At 40.3% G+C, this 18,492-nt stretch overlaps 1 long non-coding RNA gene across 1 annotated transcript; it reads left to right on the top strand.

Annotated features, from left to right (window-relative positions):
- Positions 1 to 13,392: 13,392 nt before the first annotated feature.
- LOC134102766 (uncharacterized) lies at positions 13,393 to 18,176 on the top strand. Its single transcript, XR_009941548.1, has 8 exons — positions 13,393 to 13,452; positions 13,684 to 13,731; positions 13,873 to 13,932; positions 14,264 to 14,302; positions 15,976 to 16,053; positions 17,357 to 17,410; positions 17,617 to 17,666; positions 18,023 to 18,176. It is a non-coding gene; the product is annotated as an uncharacterized LOC134102766 (long non-coding RNA).
- The last annotated feature ends 316 nt before the right edge of the window (positions 18,177 to 18,492 follow it).

Below are 18,492 nucleotides of genomic sequence, written 5' to 3'. Positions count from 1 at the left end.
GGTATGCTGAGCCATCTTAACCATCCACCGCAGTGACTTCCTGTCTGCAGAGCAGCTGCCATGTAATGCAGGAGGAGAGATGCTCTGCTCTCCGTACCTGTAAAAGGAGGTGAGTATGCAGACCAGCCTGCTTCAACGCCCTTAAGAAATAGAGGCACTGATGGGCTTTCTTAACAAGATATGTTGTGTTTTGTCTCCATTCCAGCCCATTTGAGATGTGCAAGGGATTTGAAGGAGACGACTTCATCCTATGCACTGTGGAGAGGGGGGATCTCCTTTCTTTTCTTGTCATTCAGCTTTAAGTTGTTATTGTTGCACCAGGTCTCCAGTGAAGCCATACTTCCTTTCTGTATGCTGACTTGTCGTTTTGAGTGACGAGTCCTACCACTGTGTCGTCTGCAAATTTAAGCACATGGTTGTTTGGGTATTGAGATTTGCAGTGGTCATCAGGACACTGGAGGGGGCTGGTGTTGAGGATGATGGTGGAAAATGTCTTGTTGTGGATCCTGACAGATTGGGGTCTGTCTGATAGAAAGTCTAAGATCAATTTGCGAGTGTTAGTCCAAGAAATGACATTCACCAGCATTTGGGGATGGTAGTATTAAACCCAGAGCTATACTCTCTGGAAGAGTAGTCTGACATAAGAGTCCTTCTTTTTCAGGTGATGAATGCTAGATGGATCGCGGAAGAGTCGGGTTCAGCAGTCGAGCGGTTCTTCCTGTATACTGATGGGGGTCCTGCAGCCATTAACTTCTCAAAGCATTTTGTGATTATGCGATCATGGTGCCAGAGCCACAATGAGGAGTGAGGACTTCTGGTAAGTTTTGTTGAAAGAAATGGACAGATTGAGAGTTACTTAATATGACTTATAGTCTAACCATCAACAGATTCAATGCACCTGAAAAAACAGGATTATTCCAGCACTTGAACTGGTCACAACAAAAACCTTTGTGTCATTACAGGATTATTCATTTAATTTGTGTTATTATTTGTATTATTTATAATTTCTTGAAACTGAACCCATAATAGCATAAGCCTAGGTGGTTCTTAACCTGGGGGTTACCAAACGTATGGTGGTTATACATTCTTCAGTAACAAAGAAAATGTATGTCCTTAAAGGTTGGATATTTCCTCTTTTTTTATTTAAGGAATTAAGATCAAATTCCATACAAATGGAAATTCCTCTTTAGTCAACATGTGTTCCAATACTAATGGAGGGCACTGTATATAAGTGGGCATGGTTCGCCCCTAAATGGTCTCTTGAAGCATTCACGAGAGTCACGAGAGATCTCACGTCACTGTTTGTGTGGGGATGCCACATTACAAGAAAAGGCTGATTTTAACTGGAATGTGAATATGGAGGGAGAGATGATAATGTCTGTGTAATCTTCGGTGACATTCACACTGTTGATTAAAGGCTCGGCAGCCTTTCCTCATTTTGATAAAGATCACTTTAAATAACTATTAGGCTTGAGCCAGCCAAGACACAATATATCAGTTTGCCATTTATAAGGCATTTAAAAAAAATAGCCTAAAACATTGAAGTCTCATGTTGCTGGAAATTCTATCAGACAAAATCATAATACAAAAATCCCCATTACACTGTATTCTTTATTCAGAAATTACTTCAACGTAATAAAGAAATAGAGGATGGTATAAATACAAAACTTGTTATCTAATTATATAATTGTGAGATATTGTGGATGTTGGCTCAAACTGTGAGTCAGAACAAAATGGGGATGACGTGGCTTGATCTGACATGTGATTCGTCAAATGGGAAAGTCTCTTGGCGTTCCTGTTCGCCTTGTTCACTTGTGCTCTGCCATCTCCCTCATTCCCCACATATGTGTAGCCTGCAGTCTGCACTGAAGAGCATAATTCCATAACCATCAAGTAGTGTGGCAAAATGAAAAATAGGATTATCACCATCAATACGTTTTCAAGCAGAAACTTCGCAGCCTCTCCAGTTTCAAGGGTGCTATGCTCTCGCAAATATTTCCACTGTCTCTTTGGCTCATCAGCATCGCCCAGGAAATGAGACCTCTTGGCTATGATTATATGTGACTAAGAGGTCACGCAGGTATATGTAGACAGCCACTCAAGTAAATAAAAGTTAATTGAAAAGTTTGTTCTTTTCTCAAGTAGGTGGCGAATACAGATGGGGCTTATAAGGTGAGCAGCATTGCAGTGAGTGGTAAGAGCTGTTCTTCTGATGCTCAATGAGGCTGAAACTCTAATGCTGGTGAGTTTGCATTCAAAGACTATAGGAGGCAGCAGAGTAGTTACACTCCATTAAGATGAGCGGGCAGCCTGTAGTGTGAAGAGGATTTCAAGTAAAAAAGGGACAAAACACAACATTAAATGTTGCACTATAGTTGTGTGTGTGTATTATCTAACATCAGTCGTCACACTTCTATCTGTTAAATCACATTATGGCTTAATTATGTACTAAAATCTCAAACAGGCAAACATGTTGTATAGATATAAAAATGATGGCATGTTGTCTCCAAATTCAATAACAAAAATAGAATTCGATAAAAACAGCATTGAACAAAAAAATGGAGCAGTGAAGAACTCTCGCTCACTTCTGAATGTTGAACTTCATAAGGAGGTGAAAACGCTAATTGAACAAGAGGGGAAACGTTCACTGAACAGGAATGCGTGTTTTTGTGTGTGCGTGTGTGTGTGTGTGTGTGTGTGTATATATGTGCGTGCATAGGGAGGGGAGGGGCGGGACACATTGACTGTACATGGAAAAATTCAGTTAACGCACAGCATCCCCAAAGTGTAACAGATGATCATGATGGGCAATTAACGAGGCATAAAATTGAATCTGGGAAAGGCATTAAACATGGAAAAACGAAGCAGAGTAATTAAAGTCTCAGTGGTCTTTCTGTGGTGATTAGAAAGATTTCTGTTGGCTATATTATGTTTTCGATCAATTGCTAAAGCAATCTGAACGGAACTGCAGCCCTATGTTGGGCAGAACCATTTCACCACTGTCACGTAACATGCTCTCATTGCTTTCACAATTACTCCAAACAGAGAGTTGATTTTAAAAACCTTATTTGAACATCCATTCAAATACCCTCTAATAATCTATGGTGCTGCTGTGTCAACATGTAGCAGCTACATTTAAAGCAACACAGTGTAGTTCTTTTACTTTAAAATAACAGATTATTTTGATGCCAGAATGACTTCCTGTATAAGGAGAATAACATGTCTAACATTGATCCTGTGTCACCGGGAGGTCTGGCATTGCACTTTATAGAGTTGCTGTCGTGGGTAAGAGCACGACCCTTTTTGTCAGTTTTAAACAAACCCTCTTTAGTGCAAAATGGGTACACGGTATGTTGAACATTGACAATAAGGGGAATTCCTATATTGTGTTTCTTTAAATTGTGTTTAACAGCTCCATGTACTGTCTCTGTGAGAAAAGGCTTTATCAGAAAAGGCTTTATCAGACCAGAATAGGCCGTGTTTCCCAGATTTGTTAAGAAGCTCTTAAGTGCTAAGAACTTCTTAGGAGCGTTCTTAGAACGTTCTTAGAGTGCTAAGAACGCTTCTAAGAAGTTCTTAGTACTTAAGAGCTTTGCTTCTTAACAAATCTGGGAAAGCCAGCCAATCACAGTTCACTAGAAACCTGAAGATGGATAATTAGACTGAGCTGGAAGCTTCAGAGATTGAAAGTACAGCACAATACAACACACACACACACACACACACACACACACACACACACACACACACACACACACACACACACACACACACACACACACTCACTCCCACACAAAGACACACACTTTCAGGGAGGTTTACTTTTCCATAGATTTCTGTGAAAAGTAGTGTGCACATGTGTCTGCACCCTTCAGAAATAAAATGGGCAAATTAAGACAGCATTTTTAGCTAGATCTGCAATGACACCAAGCCCATTATTTTTTGTTATTGAATGTTTTTCACCAAGTGACCTGTGTGTGTGTGTGTGTGTGTGTGTGTGTGTGTGTGTGTGTGTGTGTGTGTGTGTGTGTGTGTGTGTGTGTGTGTGTGTGTGTGTGTGTGTGCTAGCGCACGTGCATGCGTATGTGTCACAGAGTGCTCTCATTCAGCGTATAATCACTGTAGTATGCAGTCATGAGTCCGAGCAGGCACTTCCCATGCCTTGCGCTCTTGGGTAAAAACACACGTGCTATAATAAGCCAAGAGTACGCCATGTACTGACTCACTCACAGGAGAGAGTTTGGATGACATGCACAATGACATTTCCACTTTTTAAATCTTCTTTTTTGAATATTCTCCTCTGAAGAAGGATAATTGTCCCGCACCGTAGCATCTAAGACTATTGACTGCCAGAGGTGGACAGACAAATGTACAGAGCACCGTAGGGACCGAGAAAGTAAACACACTGTGGATGAGTCAGAGTTTGACTAATTATCTCTCAGTAGCGTCACAAATTCATTAAGATTCCCATAATGCATTTGGGTCTCACAGGCCTCTCCTTGCAGACCAATTAGGGCTGGGATCAGAAATTCTGGGATCAATTTCTCTTTCCCACAACTTCCCTATTACAGCATATTCCATCATACTTCAGCTTTTGGTTGCTTTACATGTAATTACATTTGAGAAGAAATCATATCAGAGGATGATTTTTTATTGATTGATTTTATTTTGTGTTATGTTATGTTATTAATGAATTTATTTATTTTTATTGTAAAGTGTCCCGGGGTCGGCAATACAACTAGGCCTATACGTAGCATGTGCTGGGGTCGGCAATCTATCTCCTGGTGGGAAGGGCGATCTTAGGGGAAAACCAAACAAGTTCATGTTCATAACTCTGGTTCACAATCAGTGGGTGCTCTATTAATGTATAGATGTAACATCAGTTTGGCATTCTTACGGGCTGTACAAGTGCAAACAGGCGAAGAAAAAGCTTCTCAGTTCTAGAGGTAGCTTACTCAGAGGTCCTATAACTGTTCCAGAGACGGTTGATAAAGATAACTAGACAATCTTTGACTACTGCCCAAAAATGCCTCATAATGACCATCTTACAGTCAGTCAAGCAGCCATTTTAGAGTGAATGTATTTTTATATCCTTTTGTATTTTAGCTTTTTAAGAGGTGTGGGTATGGTCAAGTACTACATACAGTAAATAAGTATATTTCTAATATGCTAAACCGTGTTAATTGTTAACCTCCACCTCATAGCCTGGTGTGGTTTATACATGATTCACTCTCACTATAGATGGGCACTGATCTCACCGAGTTACTTCCTGACCCACCCTCCCCACAGCTACAATTCAGCCAATGCCTTCATAGGAAACACTAGCAGGTTATTTATTCATTTGATATTTGGAGGATATTTCCCAGTGGAACTGTGCATGTCAAGTGCATTTGCTCTCGTACGTCACTTATAACATAAGCCCAGTGGTTGAAATGTTTCCAAAACACACACACAAACACGCACACACACAATTGCAACCAAAGAGCCACTATGATTTTAGTCTTTGAAACGACGTATCACAGTAATATATTTCATTAACGTCCCTCTGCACTATCTGGACATTATTCACAACATGCCATAAGCAAAGCTACATGTCTTCTCACATTTAACAAACCATCCTTCAGTGCAGGTACACATCACATGTACACACATGCTCACACACACACACACACACACACACACACATATACACACACACACACACACACACACACACACACACTAACCTATGGCAAGAATTATCCTATACAAACTCACAAACAAGGTTCGAGTTGAAACTGCTGCATCTGTATGGTCTGTGTATACACAAGACCCCTGAGAGCAGAATGCTTGACATTTTCATAATGAGCACCGTGATGGAGATAGCACAGTAATGTTATTGGCTCCATTTACATCGTGCACTTGGGGGAGTGCATACGCTCAGAACTGAACTAGGAACATGATGCATAGGATGGATGTTATGTCATAAGGGTCAGGTGATACAGTTTTTACTGTAATCCCCTGCTTTCGCTGGTTAGCACATTATACGATTTTAATCAGTATGTTATAACAGCTTCAGCATGTAGATCTTTGAAACGCTTTTATGACGAATTATCAAATATCACATTGCAGATGCAAATGTGATACATCTAATGGGGATATCTGTATGTCCACTGCAAAAAAATAAAATCTAACCAAGTGTAATTAGTCTTATTGTAGGCCAAATTTTTTTAAAAATCTAGTTGCCGTTGTACCTATCTAGCACTCTCTTGTAATATCATTTTGACTTGATTTACAGTAATATGAGTTTGACTTATTTTAAGGCATCTTATCAAGGCAAATTTGCTTAATGCACTGGCAGCCAATTGTGCTTGTTTTCAGTATGTTACGTCTTACAATAAGACAAACTAAGTGACTAAGTAATAATAAGCCAAATGATTTCATGACAAAGCACCATACATGTAAGTCTCTTTGCTGAACTGAGCTTTATTCATATGATTCACTGTAATAGCCTACATAGTATGTTGTCTGAAAGAAACTTTGCAGATCCCAGCACATGAAATATGCTATACGGTGAACTTCTCCTCCTACCATAGGCTACTCGTGCTGCATCTCCTCCTTCTTGACCCAGATGACCCCAACAACTAGGCCTACGCCTACCGCCCAATCTCCGTCTTTGTAAAATCCTGGAGAGAACAGTGACTGCCCAGCTCCTGAATCACATGTCCCATCAACATCTCTTCAAACCTCTCCAATCTGGCTTCAGAGCACATCAAAGCAAAGCACAGAAACCTCCCTCTTTAAAATCACAAGCGACCTCCTCGTCGCCTTTGACAATGGTCTCATCAGCGGTTTCTCACACCATCCTCCTCAACCTCTCTGAATTCATTAGTAAGTACTCTCTAAGTAAGTTTAATTTGTATAGCACATTTCATACCAAAGTGCTTCACAGGTAAAAAGACAAAGATTAAAGATATATAATCAAACAACAGCTTACACCTCCAGACAACAACCAAAACAACAAAGAAAGACATATAAACATATAGACAAGGATACAATATCCATTTGTTACACAGGAACTCAAAGCTAGTCTGAATAAATAGATTTTTAGAAGATTTAAAACCAGTGACAGATGATGCTGATTTAAGATCTTGTGGTACTGTAGACTGTTCCAGAGGCGTGGTGAATAGATGCTGAAAGCACGGTCACTCTTCTGAGTGTGGGAACGGGGTGTGTCCAGGCGTGCGTGAGATGCAGACCTTAGTGGTCGTCATTGGCCTCACTGCACAGCACTCTCTTGGTTCTGGTGGTATCTTTCAAGTAGGAAACAATTAATTACATTACATTACATTACATTTGGCTGTAGCTTTTTAACCAAAGCAACTTACAACATGGTAAAAACATTTAAGCTTTTCAGAGCAATTCTAACACATTAAAAACCACATTAAGTGCATCAATGAGTGTAATAAGTGCATCAATTAGTGCAATTGTCTGTATAAATTAGTGCAATTGTCTGTATAAATTAGTGCAATTGTCTGTAGCACTATACAGACAATTGTACTCATTGATGCAGTTATTACATGAGAGGTGATGAGAGGAGATGTTCTCTGAAGAGCTGGGTTTTCAGACATTTTTTTAATATGGCGAGGGTTGTCCCTACTCTAGTAGGAACAGGTAGTGCGTTCCACCAACGGGAGACGACAGATGAGAAAAGTTTGGATTAGCCTGAGTGTGCTGGTGGAAGAGCTAGACGTCGCTCGGCTGAGGAGCGCAGTGGTCGTGTGGTAGCATATGCCTTTATGAGGGCATTCAAATAGGTGGGAGCAGAGCCGGAGAGTACTTTGTAGGCAAGCGTTAGAGTCTTGAATTTGATGCAGGCGGCCAACGGTAGCCAGTGTAGCTGGATGAGCAATGGGGTGACAAGCGTGCTGCTGCATTCTGGATCATTTGAAGGGGTTTCACTGCGCAGGCTGGGAGACCTGTCAGGAGGGCATTACAGTTGTCAAGTCGAGAGATGACTATTGCCTGTACCAGGAGTTGGGGAGCATCTTGAGTCAAGTAGGTCCTGATTTTCCGTATGTTGTATAGTGCGTAGCGGCACGACCTGGCTACTGAGACTACTTGATCGGAGAAGGTTAGTTGGTTGTCGAGAATGAATCCTAAGTTTCTTGATGTCCTGGTAGGTGCAACAGACAAGGAGTTGATTTTGATGTTGATGTCATGATGTATTGTAGGTTTGGCTGGGAGGACCAGCAATTCTGTTTTTGAGAGGTTTAGCTGGAGGTGGTGTGCCTTCATCCATGTTGTCTGAGAGGCAGTCTGCAATTCACCACCATAAAGGACACCAACTCTGCCCTGGCACCAGTTAAACATGGCGTGCCCCAGAGATCTGTCCTCGGCCCCCTTCTTTTTACATTTACATGCTGTCCTCGCCCCAGACTCCAGACCTTTGGGGACAGAACCTTCTGTGCTGCTGTCCTCAGTCTATGGAACAAGCTAACGCTCCATTTACACACTGCACCCTCCCTAGGCATTTTTTCTTAAGGCCTATTCGGACGGGATTAGTTTTATGGGGTGACATCAGGTAAAGTAATAATTACCAGGTAATGTAGTCCCGTCCGGACGCGCCATGTCAGTAAACATAACGGAGTATGTCGGTGACATTTACAGACACTTTTACCTTCCGTAAAACGGTCCGGAGAAATTACCTTAGGTAATATTAATCCCGTGCGAACGCGACCCTCTGTAAAGAGGTCTGTAATATTTCGTCACATCCTGATTTGAAAACAATTCCACCATAGTCTGAATGAAAACATAACATGCTGTGCAGCTCCTAATAGGACGTTAGCTAGTTTGCCTAATAGCTTGATATTGTTAGCCATTTCAAACTACTTATGGCATAACATAAAGCTAACGTTTGCTAGTTTCACCAACTTGTGTAGTCTTTCAAATCTGAAAATGCCGCACGTACCTGACGCAAAGTATCACGTGCACGGCGACGAAGATGTGACGGCAGAACGTAAACGTAGTTACTCCTCCCATGTCAAGTAAAATGACAGAGATGTCTAGTCCCGTCCGAATTGGACATTTATATTACAGAGGTCATATGATAAACCTGCATTACTGTACGTCCCCCCATAAAACTAATCCCGTCCGAATAGGCCTTTAGTCTATGCTGTAAGTATCTTTTCACAGTCACACTGCTGGGACAATAAAAATCACACGGCATGTTGATGGCTTCCATAATATGTTATCTCAGTTTTATCACATAAAAATGGCACAACATCTAAACACATCAGACTGTCTAATGCCTATATGGTGGAGAAAGCAATAGTAATCATCATGAGACATACAAATGTGAAAAAGGGGACGTCACAATGACGTGCAGACAACCTGAGGACCAATAAATTTCAAAAGCACAACCTTGAAAGGTCCCCTTCAGGTTTCTTTTCCCGTTATGCTGTGCTCACCAGGCACTCTAAGAGAAATTCATCATGCTTTGACATCTGAAGTGCTGAACTGGTCTAAGTCTTATTCCATGGGGCTTTATTCACTTGCCTGGCAAAGCAAGCATGCACCACTGTTAATAGGTTACGCAAGACTTTGACAACCACTAGAGGTGATGGGACCTCAGTTGACTCTTTGTAACATGTTTAGCTAGGCATGTGTCAGTTTTCACACAGTATTTTGCGCATGAGTGAACATTTGCGGTTTGCTCAATTAATTCACTCTTATGCCTTGCCATTCTGAAATGGCCCTTACACACACATGTTAACCCCATGCTTGAGTGTGAAATGGAAGACCACTACTATCATGCAAACCCCTATCATGGGAGTGTAAGAGATGGGTGGGAGTGTTCATGGCATGAGCAAGAGACAAACCAAAATAATCCTGCGTAAATTAGGCCTACATGAATGGATAACGATGGTTAAACAGTGCTATTTCAGGCAAATTCCTGGGGGTTTGACCTGCACACAAAGTGTTGTTAGCTAACTCTCGTGACAAGAGAGTTTTGTTCACACTCATAGTCTAAGAGCATCTTTTCCAGGGAATACATGAAATGCAAGAAATTTGTGTCAGTCAGTGTTTTGTTTTTTGCAGGCTTTTGATGGGGTCTAATCAGGGTCATCATCACGTACAGCATATAACATAACATTGCCAAACTTTCTTGCTGAGCACAATGTTGCAGCATTTGGCATTATACCGCTGGTTATTGGTGGGGGTACATATAGCTGTCTGATGGTGTAACCAAGCCTTCATAATTAAGGTAACAACATATATTTTAGATGCTCATACACACATTCTCGCATTAGCCTATGGTTATGGTTATGACTAAGCTGGTATTTTGCAATTTTGCTGATGCTTTTGTCTAAACTTCCAGAATATGAACATTACAATGGCTGCAATGAACAGGTGTATTATGTGTGTGTGTGTGTGTGTGTGTGTGTGTGTGTGTGTGTACTGTACACGGAAAAGCCTACATTAAACATAATAGTAATAATATATAAATGAATTCGTCCATTTCCATTCATTAGGCCTAGCATTTATTTGCATTTTAAATGGTAGACTGTAGTGGCATGGAGTTGCTTGCTACAATATCGCTACTAAAAGATTCTAGAGCGTGGTGCACCGTTATTATAGCATTGGAGACAATGCATAAGATGTGTTGAATTATTGCACTGCTGGACGGAATCTTATTATCTGGCAATCTTGTAGGTCTATATTGCTTGAGTGCTCCAAGTAAGTCATACAGATTTAATTTAACACAAAATGATTTTCTGTACAGTCTACGTCGTTCACTCCTCATAAAGCTAGGCTATGTGAGGAATATGCGAAGGGCCAAAACCCCACCTGCCTCAAATATGATGCCTTATCTGTTTTTGACAGCGTCGAAACATCTGACGGTTGAGGAGCTGTCTTTGCGGCTGTGGTGCTGAAAATACGATCGAGCGTATACCACGGAAGAAGAAGAAGAAAAAAGTAAGGTTGTTCATGAAGGAAATGAGAATGAAAACGACCGAGATGACTCCTGGTTGTCACTATAAAATCAAAATACAAAAAATGCATAAAAAGCATACAATGAATTGAATGTCATCATATTCTGTAAGGCCAAACCAACGCATTTGGAAAATTAGTTAAGATTTCAGTTCAGTTTAACTACACGTTTAAACCATTAGCTCAAAGCTAAATTGCCAACCATGTAGGCTACTGTCTCTTCTGCAAAACTAGAACAAACACGGCCAGTTCCATAATTTTCAAATGGACCTTTTTGGAATTAGATCTCTCGCAATCAAACGGTCTTTCACAAATGTATTGTTTGTATGCGGTTTTAGTTACGTCCACAAAACACGTGTGCATGATGTAGAATAGGCCTACCCCCCTGTCACATTAATTCACTGATGCACTCAGAGAAATTATCTCATCGGAAGTTTGTGAACGTGTTTACAAGTGTGACGCCATTACTGAGTAAACGGAGGGTGTGGCCTTCAAACGCCTCCAAATTCCTCCGACAAAACGTTAAAAACGAGAGAAGCCTGCAAGTTTATCAGCGTGAACCAACTTGGTGAGAGAAAAGCTCCTACCACACACCTTGCTGAAGATGCGAACCCATCAGTGTCCCAGCGGAACCTCCCACAGTTCCAACAGCCACAGCAGCAGCCACAGTACGACCATCTCCGGGGGTCTAATCAGCACCATGAGTCCACCGAACAGCGCGATACTGACACTCGCGGCGGCTTTACTTCTCTCCGCTATCCCCCTCTGCAAAAGTAAGTTTGACACCTGTTGCTCCGTTCAGACAAGAACTTATGCGCAAAGGCAAAAAGAAAACGGAAGATGAGGCAAAAGTTTAGAATTGGTCAAGTTATGTGCTTACATGTGGCTTGGGCATGCATTTTGATCATTGCTTAAACTGCTGCAACATCTTTTAAAAAACGTGATGTATGTTCCTGTTGAGTCGTGGGCAGTAGTCCTGCATTTAAAACCATCTTATATTGTGATCTGTCAGGTCTTCTGAGATGAGCTGTTGTTGAGTATTTGTTGCAGTAATCCAGCAACATACATTGAGAATATCTCTCTCTCTCTGTCTCTCTCTCTCTCTCTCTCTCTCTCTCTCTCTCATACTCTCTTTCATACTCTCTCTCTCTCTCTCTTCCTCTCCTTGGACAACATGCATTTAGGACAGCTGAATTGTAGGGGGTCAAATGAGCAGATTATTTGAAATGGCTTTGGAGTTTTCATTCTAATCAAATTAACTTTAACATTGGGTGGTGGCACAAAGGAAGTCCACGCCTCAACAGTCAGGCAAGGTACTCATGATAGCTGTTTTTCACTTGGGATAAGTACTCCTTCGGCAATTAGCACTTCATTTGATTTCATTGCCTTCACAGGCATTGTGAAGCAGTATAAACTTTGTAGTGGCTACATTGTGTGTTTCTTCAGAACACTAAGCATGCTTCTTCTAAAGGCGACAAAATAAGGAACAAGCAAGCATGAATATGGAGCGACCTACGACAAAATTGACTGGCACATGCAATTATGTTGTTGGAGCATGTTGTTTGTCTCTAAATGCTATGATGACTGTTTATATGGATTTACATGTAATATGATAAATAATGTATTATCTTTTGCTAGTTGTGTGCAATTATCACTATAATGAACTAAAGCAAGAAATGGAGTAAGAATTATTCCAAAACAAAGAAGAATTGAATTGTTTATAGACTCTCTCTCTTCGCCTGCCAATTGGCATAGATGTACGGAGCGTTCTGAATGAAACACTAAAAGATAATTTCATGGAGATCTTAATCATTTTGATCACATTTTATTGTCTGGTCTAATTGACAGTTTTCTTCTGTAAGAATAACAATAACCCCCCCTTTTGTTGTTTATTTGAAGGTTACAAAGCTAGACGCTTGAGGTGATATTTAATTGAAAGAGGGACAATGAGATTCATATAAATGTCAAACAGGTCGATGAGGGGATTAACTTAGATGAGAGCAAAGTGAAGAGATGAAATTGGTTCACCTGTTTTATACAACAACACAAGCAAAAACAATAGGGTTCACACTTTTCATATTTCAGCAAAACAATGGATTTATGTATATTTCAGCACAGAAAAGGAGAAAATATCTGACATCTGATGAAATACAGTATGAAACATAATTATCTAATATTTAAAACCCGCCTGTTGATTCATGCAATGTTAGCTTTAAAATGTTTGTGGCCACACAAGACAGAAGTGCTATCAACATTGTTTACAGTCATTATGTCCTCTGTATCCTTTGATATCCATTACATCAAATGTAGCTGCTATTGCCACACGTCAGGCTTTTTGTCAGGCTCTTCTGATAGTGATCTTATCGGCGCTATCGTCTGTTATTAAATGGTTTGCTGTTTTATTTTTCTGCTTTTGATAAAGGCACTCCAGTTTTGCAGCAGAGACCCACGACAGACTATGACCAGCTAGTGAGCCAGGTAGCGACATATGCGCTTGCACACACCCCTGTTGAGTTCGGTCATTGTTGCCCTCTCAAAAATACATTTGATGTCACACACACAACCACCCACCCACACACCCACACACACACACACACACACACACACACACACACACACACACACACACACACTCCATAAGTCCCAAATGACTGTGGCAGAATGTTGTTCTGTTAATAGATTTGGTCACCCCTGCCCTCTGATTCTTAGGTCGATGATATCTGCACATCCTTCTTGTCTGAAGAATTTCCATTCAGGGTAGGACCATTTGCATGACTTGATTTAATATTGTTTAAATTAATTTATTGCAATTATTAATGATTAATGAGTGCATTTGCTGTGGTCCCCCCCCCTCCCCCCTCTCTCTCTCCGGGTTTGATATGGTGCTTAAATGACTAGACGCGTAAGATGTTGGGAGAGGTGTGTGTCTTGATGCTGGGGGCCCTACAGAATGCTCAGGTGATTCCTTCCTCAATCCCCACCAACATCTTAACTCACACTTAATTAATTAAGCGGTTCTTTTGAGTCATAGTTGTATATTTATGGTAGGTTGATGGATCATTGATATTGCATTGGCATTATTATTTTTTGTTATTGCCATTTTCCTTAATATCTTACCAACTTTTAAAAACTGTTTACTCTTCATTTTTGACTATTGTATTGTTTTATTTTGTAAGAGTTGCTTTGGGCAAAAGTGTCTGCTGAATTCCATAACCATAACCATAACCATAGCCATATCTGGGAGTTGTCATCAGCATCACTCACTTGAGCTGACTTTCTTTTTGGTCAGGTGATACAGGATTTGACACCAAGAGATAACAGTAAAAGGGTAAGTCCACCCGCACTGACATTCAATCATGTTTGCAGCTGTATGTTGGAGCAGATCCTAGATAAGCGCAACAACACTAACATCATGACATCATTAATGTTCATATGTAAATGTGTGTACATCTTGGCTCATCTGAGACCTATATCTGTTATTTGTTATTGAATCTGTATATGCGTATATGGATTTGTACATAACATATACTGTATATGTATGTACATGTGACTGTGTGTGTATTGTCTTGTGCATATGTGTGTGTGCATATATATATATATATATATATATATATATATATATATATAAACATATATATATGATTTATATATATGTTTTATGTTTTATGTATATATTTGTCTGTGTGTGTAGTTTTTATTTCACTATGCTAAATCGGGAGGAGATAGAATTAAGAATGAGGTGGTAAGTTGCTCATTGCTCTTGAAGGCTTAATGATATATTCACTCTTGCTGTAAAGAACTGCCATTTGTTGCGCAATATTATTATTGTTGTTGTTATTATTATTATTATTGTCAAATTATTTTGAGCTGTAAAGGTTTAACTGAACATCAATTAGTACATTGACAGGTCAGACTCAGGACAAGACAGAGAAGTCCAATTTTTTTTAAAAGGGACAATCTATATATACTAGCAACATTTTTGTTGTATCTTGTATAATTCATCATTCATTTTACGCCAGCTTTTAGTGTGGTCATTTTTCTGTTGATGAATTCTACAGTGATGTGCTAGCTGCTTACAGTATGTAGGAACAATTTAATTTACTCTACAATCTGATGATTTTGTTACTTGGAAAAAGAAAGGCAAAAACACTGTCACCACCTGTAAAGGTTCATTTTAAAAGCCTGCCTAAAAGTCTTGCATGACAGTAATTGTATAAATTAATCTTGTCTTACACAATTAGAGGTGCTAAACAGTAGACACTAAATTTTTCCTCAAAATATACTATATCAATCAAAGCATGGTAAAGCATGCTCTTGATGTGAACATCGACTGAAACAAAATAGGATAATGAAACATTTAATATAATTAAGCTTTAATTTATTTAGATTTAGATTAAAGCATGATGTACATATTAGCTATTTGATCTGAAAGGGCTGATGTTTAGAGCACAGCAGCATGATCAGAGTGCACGTATGTAGGGCTGAAAACTCCTGTCCTGCAGGATACTGAATGGCTATGGAGCGTTAAATGCTTAAATGTGTCACTCATTAATCCACTGTGTTTAAATGAACACACGGACATTACGAGGATGACCAGAAGGATGCATTTGTGAACATGATATTAATACAGTAAGCAACTTCAAGTCGAGATTGAATGAATAAATGCATGCATTAATGACTGACTGACTGACTGACTGACTGACTAACTGACTGACTGACTGACTGATGAATGAATGAATGAATGAATGAATGAATGAGATTGTGTGCTTTGAGAGTAAGATGTGCAAGATTGTGTGTGTGTGTGTGTGTGTGTGTGTGTGTGTGTGTGTGTGTGTGTGTGTGTGCGTGCGTGCGTGCGTGCGTGCGTGCGTGCGTGTGTGTGTGTGTGCCATCCTCTCTGCGGCCTCCAGCCAGTCAGAGGTGTTGTTCATGGTTCTCATGTATTTTCATGTCCGTCCATCTATGTTGGTCCGTCTCTCTGTCCATCTGTCTGTCTGTCAGCTTCCTGTGCCGCATCCGCTTCTAGAGCTGGTTTCTACGATGCTCTCTAAGAAGGAAGTGAGAAGAGCCTCGGTGCACGTATGTACCCTTGTATGTATCCATGTATGCATGCTATCCATCAGTCACAACTTTCTTACATCAGACAGATGTAATAAAGTCCTTATCTATCACTGTGTGACATTACACAGCAGAGTTGTTTGCGCAGTGAGGCTCCGTTTATATAGCCCTGAGGTCAGGAGTGAAAGTGACAGTGGTGAAAATGTCAAAGAAACAGAGCATCCACTCAGGCCATCGAAGCGTGGTTTCGTTTCCACTGAGAAGGAAATCGCACGGAACACTCTATGGGTCAACTTGTGGTTCCGTGGAAGCCTTCCTGTTTATGAGAAGATACTGTGTGTGCGTGTATGCATGTGTGTGTTTGTGTGTGTGTGTGTGTGTGTGAGTGTTTTTTTTTTTTAGTTGGAGTTACCAAACGCCATGAAAAGTTAAAGATGAATAGTCTAATAAAGACCATCTCTAACATTGCCCCTTTGTATGGGATTATTCACATAGGGCTAGCCTATGTCAAGCCGCCCATTTGACGTACCGTAGCATCACTCAGTGTGCAGAAACCTTCTCCGCACGGCCCGTTCTTTTCCATTCAGAGGGGCAATTAGCGGCTAAAATTAGTGTGGCTGACCAGCACAGTAACTACTGACATGCTACGGTGTTTTCATGATGATGTCATTCCACGTGCCGAGGTATGGACCTGTCCATACCATGTCCATACCATGTTTGGGCAGTGTGTTAGAGTATGTGTAAGGCTTGTTTGTCTGCACTGATGGAGGTGTGTTGTGTTGTTGTTGTGAAGCTCTCTGCTGTTTGTCAGGCTGTTTGTCAGGCCAGGTCGATCAAGCGCAATAAACATTATCAGAGGAGTGGACACAAACAATCATTGCTGCGGTTACTATGGTGCAATACTATTATATGTCATTAGACAATTAGGCTTCATAAACTGGATGCCGAGCCGCTTAGGTTTGTTTTGCAACCGTGGTGTTAAAACAAGATGCCATCCTGCCAGTTATAAAACCCTCTCCTTTCCTTAACTGTCAGTAAGGGCACAGAAGTTGCCACACATTTTATAGATGTTTTTTCCATATGATGGAATGACATGAGGGCCTCTCCTTGATTAAATTTAGAATAAGTACGACATTTTCATATTTGGTTGAACTCTGACTTCAAAGCTCTTTCTCACATCAGGATATAGGAATATTATTCATAGGCTATCCCTTTTCACTTTGGATTGTTAAACCAACTCTTATACAGAACCAAGATGACATTGTGTAGAGGTGAAGACAATGGACTATATTTGTTGAGACAAAATGTGTTTGTCTTTATTCAGGATGATATGAAGGGACCAGGAGGAATACAGAGCAGAGGATACTTTCTTTATCGGGTAAGATCAACATTTTGACTGAAATTTGTTTCAATTGACTTCTCTCAGAGTGCAATCTATCATTCACTCATTTCTGACTTAATGGATATAATAGCTCTCACCTTTTCATCGTTACTACAGTGCCAAAAAACCTTTTGTGATCATGATACCTGCTGAGATCATGGTATCTCATGAAAAACAAACACTTCTTTTTTTTCCACATACAGCCGAGAAATGGAAGAAGATCCGCAGAATATGTGTAAATAAAGACTAAAAGGTATTATCTTTCAGCTGGGTTGTCTTTATATCCTCAGTACATTCAGTTAGTTGCTTGATGATGCAAAGTATAGTGAGAATTGGAATCTCATCAGACAAGAAGTAAGTACGCTCGTAAAATGAATGTGTTGGAAACAACACAAACTGTGTTGTCCCTATCTGGACACAGAGATATGTTCAAAACAGCACACGTTGTGTTATTTTCAACACATAGGCTATTGTATAACAAATAACAAAGGCAAATTGTGTTGTCCCTATCTGCGTTGTAGAAAGAGTCTAATAAAAATTCAGATTTAAAATGATTATAAATCTATAAAATGTAAAGCCTATACTTGGATCTGCTTGTGTCTGCATCAGTTGTCGCCAGTTGGACCCACTGCACAGACCTGACCTGGGATCCTGAGGGTGTCATGGCCTACCTACCCTGCAGCTCTCCTAACCTCCTCCATACCCTCCATGACCACTGTATCGTGCTGTTGAATGTACTCAAGAGAATCCAAATAAACTTCTTTTTGACCCCCAACTGTCTGTGTAACAAAGCTGTCTTTAGAATTAAAAGCATCTAGAAAAGGTTTTTTTATTGTGGTGGTATGATTTCACCAATTCAGCCCCAAAAGAGAGAAAAAGAGAGATTCATATAAAGAGAGAGAGAGAGAGAGAGAGAGAGAGAGAGAGAGAGAGAGAGAGAGTGTGTGTGTGTGTGTGTGTGTGTGTGTGTGCGTGTGTGCGTGTGAGTGAGAGAGAGAGAGAGAGAGAGAGAGAGAGTGTGTGAGAGACTGAGACAGAGAAATATGCAGGAGGAGAGAAAAAGATTGCAAATGCTTCAA

Source organism: Sardina pilchardus, chromosome 15 (genome assembly GCF_963854185.1).
Source record: "Sardina pilchardus chromosome 15, fSarPil1.1, whole genome shotgun sequence".
Lineage (NCBI taxonomy): Eukaryota > Metazoa > Chordata > Actinopteri > Clupeiformes > Clupeidae > Sardina > Sardina pilchardus.
Note: the sequence above shows the minus strand (reverse complement) of the source record. Positions and strands in the feature narration are given on the sequence as shown.